General features: G+C 45.6%; 1 non-coding gene across 1 annotated transcript; it reads left to right on the plus strand.

The window, feature by feature from the left end:
* Positions 1–5,389: 5,389 nt before the first annotated feature.
* Positions 5,390–5,462, plus strand: trnar-ccu. Its single transcript has one exon. It is a non-coding gene; the product is annotated as a tRNA-Arg (tRNA).
* Positions 5,463–6,000: the final 538 nt, after the last annotated feature.

The following is a 6,000-nucleotide window of genomic DNA, read 5'->3' on the forward strand; positions in this document are numbered from 1 at the left end:
GGTTCTAGAGAGGGGAGAGAAATGTATCTCTAACCCAGGGATCAAATGTAAAAAGACTTGGGGAGCAACACAAGCACCATAAAAGTTCATGGAGGAGCCAAATAAGGGCTGTGATTGGCTATTAGGTAGCCTCTATGCACCCTATCAGCTTACAGGGGCTTTATTTGGTAGGAAATCTTGTTTTTATTCAACCAAAACTTGCCCCCAAGTCAGGAATTCAAAAATAACTCCCTGGTTTGGGGGCACTGAGAGCAACAGCCAAGGGGCTGGGGAGCAACATGTTGCCTCTGAGCCACTGGTTTAACCTCTAGTCTATAACCTAATTGCTTTTTTCCATTTTTTGAGCTCTTAGACAAGTTTAGGCTAAGCCTCCCCAAGCCTTAATGAAAATCTACCTATGTGCCCAAAGTCTATAAGGCTTGAGAGATGCTGGGAGTTGAAGTCCAGCAAAAGGTGAGTACAGCACGGTGGACCCCTCCACTATCTTATCAGGGCTCCACAGAGGTGAGCCGAGCCACCCGGGCACCCTAGGCAACCCAGCCAGCCACCTTGCCCTCCCCTATGTGAGCTAACCAGTGTGGCCATAGGGCTTATTTACCAGGGGTAAAAGTGCTAGAGGGCTAAGGGTGTTGGGTGCACAGAGGAATTGTGCGAATAGCAGTGTTTGGTACCGGCTCTTCTCTGTACCTTGTGCCCAGGCCCAGACTGGGATTCAAAATAGGCCCTGGCATTTCAAGTACACAGGCCCAAACAGCCCCCCAGCAGCCCAATAAATAGTGACTGTCTATGGCATCTTACAGCAGCCCCTCTGGCATTTGCCAGAAACCACAGATTGCCAGTCCGGGCCTGATTTTCAGTACACAGAGGCCCAAACAGCCCCCCCAGCAGCCCAATAAATAGTGAGTGTCTATGGCACCTTACAGCAGCCCCTCTGGCATTTGCCTGAACCCACAGATTGCCAGTCTGGGCCTGATTTTCAGTACACAGAGGCCCAAACAGCCCCCCCATAGGCCCAATAAATAGTGAGTGTCTATGGCACCTTACAGCAGCCCCTCTGGCATTTGCCAGAAACCACAGATTGCCAGTCCGGGCCTGATTTTCAGTACACAGAGGCCCAAACAGCCCCCCCAGCAGCCCAATAAATATTGAGTGTCTATGGCACCTTACAGCAGCCCCTCTGGCATTTGCCTGAACCCACAGATTGCCAGTCTGGGCCTGATTTTCAGTACACAGAGGCCCAAACAGCCCCCCCAGCAGCCCAATAAATATTGAGTGTCTATGGCACCTTACAGCAGCCCCTCTGGCATTTGCCTGAACCCACAGATTGCCAGTCCGGGCCTGATTTTCAGTACACAGAGGCCCAAACAGCCCCCCCAGCAGCCCAATAAATAGTGAGTGTCTATGGCACCTTACAGCAGCCCCTCTGGCATTTGCCTGAACCCACAGATTGCCAGTCTAGGCCTGATTTTCAGTACACAGAGGCCCAAACAGCCCCCCCCCATAGGCCCAATAAATAGTGAGTGTCTATGGCACCTTACAGCAGCCCCTCTGGCATTTGCCTGACCCACAGATTGCCAGTCTGGGCCTGATTTTCAGTACACAGAGGCCCAAACAGCCCCCCATAGGCCCAATAAATAGTGAGTGACTATGGCACCTTACAGCAGCCCCTCTGGCATTTGCCTGAACCCACAGATTGCCAGTCTGGGCCTGATTTTCAGTACACAGAGGCCCAAACAGCCCCCCCATAGGCCCAATAAATAGTGACTGTCTATGGCACCTTACAGCAGCCCCTCTGGCATTTGCCTGAACCCACAGATTGCCAGTCCGGGCCTGATTGTGCCTAATAAAATATCTAGCAAAGCCAGAAGAGAGCAACCATAGTGGATGCAAAGAGGCCTTCCAAGCTGGGGGTATTTCCTATGGCCCCTAATGGATTCAGCATTTCCCAATACAGAGAGCAGTATGAGGCCCAAGCCTTTAAGAAGCTGGTGGAATGGGGATTATTGTTATTAACAGCTCCAACATGATAACTCCATTAGCTCCTGATAAAGAGGGCCTTGCCCCAAAGACCCTCTACTATTTCTACTAGGATTCATTGAGTTTGACGTGGTAATCGATAGCCCCACCCCTGCGCTATAATAGTCCGGCCCTTGTGATGTCATTGTCCTACCCAGTGATGCAATGCCCCATCCACCTGCCCGGATTTAGTCACCGCAAAAGGTGGCAACCCACTATCCAAATATGGTGACTAGGGTTGCAACCTTTTGATAATTTTTTTAGGCTTTAGTGACACATGAGGGGGTGGGCTGGCACTGGGTGAATTTTGGATAGCTGAGGGAAGAGAAAGGGTAAGTTAGGGGCAAGCTAGGGGCATGACAAAAGGGTATTACAAGTTTATGGGTAAGTACATGTAGTGGCGCCTCTGGTGACCCCCATCCCACAGGCTCCCATTGCAAGGATTTTAATAAAGCCATGGACATGCTAAGAGAGGGTGACACCCATAGCAGCACTGCTTGTGAGATCCCAAGTCATAGAAATGCTGAAAATAAAGACTGAAATGCTGAAATGAACTGCATCCCGGGCCCCACAACTCATTGTCAGTGTTGGTGTTACTGCCCATATAACAATGGTTTCAATATCCCTGTGGGAAAGCCGATGGGGGCCGGGGGATTCCTGGCAGCGAGTGTTCTTTCCCTGGTAACTATAGCTAGAGATTCCCACGGGCACTGCCCGCAGACTGGTTTGGTGAGTAGTGAGCACAATAATACCCAGGCCTGGCAGCCTGCGGGGAACAAAAGCCTTAAATGCAGCTGCACTGAATTCATTTTGTCCTAGCAAGATTTGTTTTGGGATTAGAAAATAATCTATGTGTTCACAGATTTTTTTTTCCTTTTGGTACTGTGAAATGCATTTTGTGGCCACAAAAGAAATGTTTTCAACAAAAATATCAGTAGGGCTATTGTGCCCTTATAATTAGACATATATACTGTATGTTCCAAACAGGGCCCTTACAAAAGGCGGCGCCACCCAAAATGTATGGGAACTAGGGGTCACTAACTCTTCTGAATCCGGATCCTGCTGGGGCGGGTTGGAAGGTCACAGGGGTGAGACGGTGACATTACAAGGTGGGACAGGTAATATCAAGGGTGGGCCATGCCATCAAGGGGCGGGACTATGACGCTATGATTGCCAATTGCCTATCAAAGTGTCAATCTAGGAGACAACATGTGATAAGGCATAGATTCATTTGATTTATCAAGCATCAAAATCTGGGGTGATTTTGGGGGGTGCTTTTGCACTCACTCCGACTCTAAATCAGTCATCTACAGACTTTGCAACTTCCCAGAATCCTCAGCTACACCTGCACTGGCCTGGCTGGTAGATTATTGACTCTGGGGCTAAATAAGCAGATCATCTATATTTGGCCCAGACTGTAGTTGAACAAACTGTGTCAAGATGTGCTTGGGCACTAGTATTGGGGCGTCCTGTCACCCCTAACACATTGCTGTCCTAGGCCTGGGCCTTTTTGGCCTTTCCACAAACCCAGGGCTGTGTGTGCAACTGAGTAATTGTCCCCCAGTCTCACAAACTGGCGCTAATGGGGGACGGATGCTAGTGCTGCACTTACGTTAGACTGCAGTGTGGGACAGTGGCCATTAGATGGCAGTGTAGTCAAATGTAAAGTCATAAAATAAGTAAAAGTGGCAAGTCGTCACTGTCAGTTCCCCATAATGAGCAGAGTGTCAGGTGAAAGCAGTGATGTTACTGAATCTGAGCTCATCAGAATAACAAGCAGGACCTTGTGTCTCCCAATTCTTCTTTTGTTCAGTCTTCCAGAGAAATCATCCCATCTCTTAGACAGCTCTATAATATAGGTTTTTTAAAATATGTCTTATTCTCAACGTATATTGGGCCCTGAAATGATTTTGCTGTAGTTTTAGTTCCTAGATAATGCAGAAAATGCTTATATAGAAGGACCCTCCATAAAGCCCATATGGGGCTAATGAGAATTATGCAAAGTATCTGGAAAGGGGAATTCTACTTAAAAATTTCAGCAACTTTCAAACATAAGTTTATTACACATTTCCAGTGCTTTTTTAAAGTTATGTGTAAATGTTGTTGCTGTTAAAAGTATTGACTGTCATTCGCTGTCTGGCTGTTTCTATTCTTTCTGCAGCTGGTGACCAGTAGCACATTATTATCAAAGAACTCTGGCGGGCAAGGGGTTAATAACAGGAGACTGATATTAACGTTTGTGCTTTATAAGCAGCTTTTGCGATTTTCAGTGTGACTGTACTGACATCTAGTGGCCACTATAGGTTATTGCACTTTCCCATTGCAGATAGAATGATATGCTGGACATAGCCATGTATATCCTAGTAACGCCATATTAATAAAGTTATTGGATTGGGCCATCTAGATCAGGCCCAGCATGTTGGTGGCCAAACTTGGGTGAAGTGTGTGACCAGCCTTAGATCTAAAATTGAAATGCAATAACCTATAGCTACCACAAGATGTCAGTACAAGTACATAAAATCATAAAATTAGAAAATTTCCTATTGTCTATGAAGATTTTCATTCATCCAGGTCATGGTATATCTAGTATAAATAAATTTAAAGCAACTGGACTTGTTAAGTAATCATTGAAATTTCCTATTGTTAATCCCTTGCCAAAGAAATCATCCCATTTTTTGGCGTGGGTGGAACTCAACAGACAGAAGTCAATGCAGGGGGTCCTGGAGGTTTCGGGGAACAATGACTAAAAAGCACTTTCTTGGAAAATATTTTATTTCCAAAGTGTATGGCGGGGGAAGTGGGGGGGGGGGTAATAAAATTTTGTTGCTGTGAGACCCTTAGAATGCTGGGAAAAATGTAGCGATCTGTTCCAAAAGAATGAAACAGAAGTCTGAGACCCAGTTGTGTGATAGAGGCAAGGGTCTGGGTTCTTCCATTCCAGCGATTCTATAATAACTATAACCTGTCTGATAAAGCTTAATTAGTTTTTACCTTTCCTTCTCCTTTAAATAACCAAATGAAACATACCTTTCTAGTAGGTGTGTAGTGGGTTGGTTTAAAGGGAAACTACACCCAAAATTAGATAGCACACATGCTGCTATTCTGTGCACTTTAGCAATTTACATACATTTTCTACTTTTTTATCTGAAATATTTCCATTTTTAGATGGCTAATACCAGGCTTTTGGCTCAGGGGTTGTAAAAGAGCTCAGATGATAACTGACAACTCATTGATTGGGGGGGGGGGGGCTAAACCCTCTTTAAGGAGACTGAGGCAGTGACAGAAGGCAATTTTTTGCTTTCATTGGACTTTCATTTATATGGACCAATAGCTCTGGAACCAATAGTCTAAGTTACAAGCAAATGTTGTTCAAGCCCCAGTGGCCTAATGGATAAGGCACTGGCCTCCTAAGCCAGGGATTGTGGGTTCGAGTCCCATCTGGGGTGGTTTGGGGTATTTTGACTCAGTCAGCCTCTGGCCTAACAATCCTCAGCTACCCCTGCGCTGCATTACTGCCCTGCCTGGCCGATGACTAGCTTCAGGTTTGCCAAGCCTGTTGGTGGCCACAATGGCTTAAGATCTGTGTGAGTTAACATATAGGCCCAGCTTTAGATATAAAATGCAATAATCTATAATGGCCACAAGATGTCAGTAGAATCACTCTGAATATCAGAGGGGCTTGTTTATAAAATTCACACAGCGCAGAACTATTCACACAGTGAACACATTTGCCCTGCCCGTGTTTATATTTATATAGCGGGACAAGACTGGTGCATTTAATGCACAAACATAATGCAAATTTGTATTTGTGTTGTGAATGTTCTCAAGTTGAGAACATTTATGTGTCCGAGTTACTCCACAACTTTGGCAGTGGAAAAAATATTTGCTAAACTGATATTGAATATATATATTTATATATTCGCATGAAAATCGGTGCTATATTTGTGCACAATAAAGACGCAAACCACAATCTCATGTGCAAAA

This window comes from Xenopus tropicalis, chromosome 3, assembly GCF_000004195.4.
Source record: "Xenopus tropicalis strain Nigerian chromosome 3, UCB_Xtro_10.0, whole genome shotgun sequence".
Classification (NCBI taxonomy): Eukaryota; Metazoa; Chordata; class Amphibia; order Anura; family Pipidae; genus Xenopus; species Xenopus tropicalis.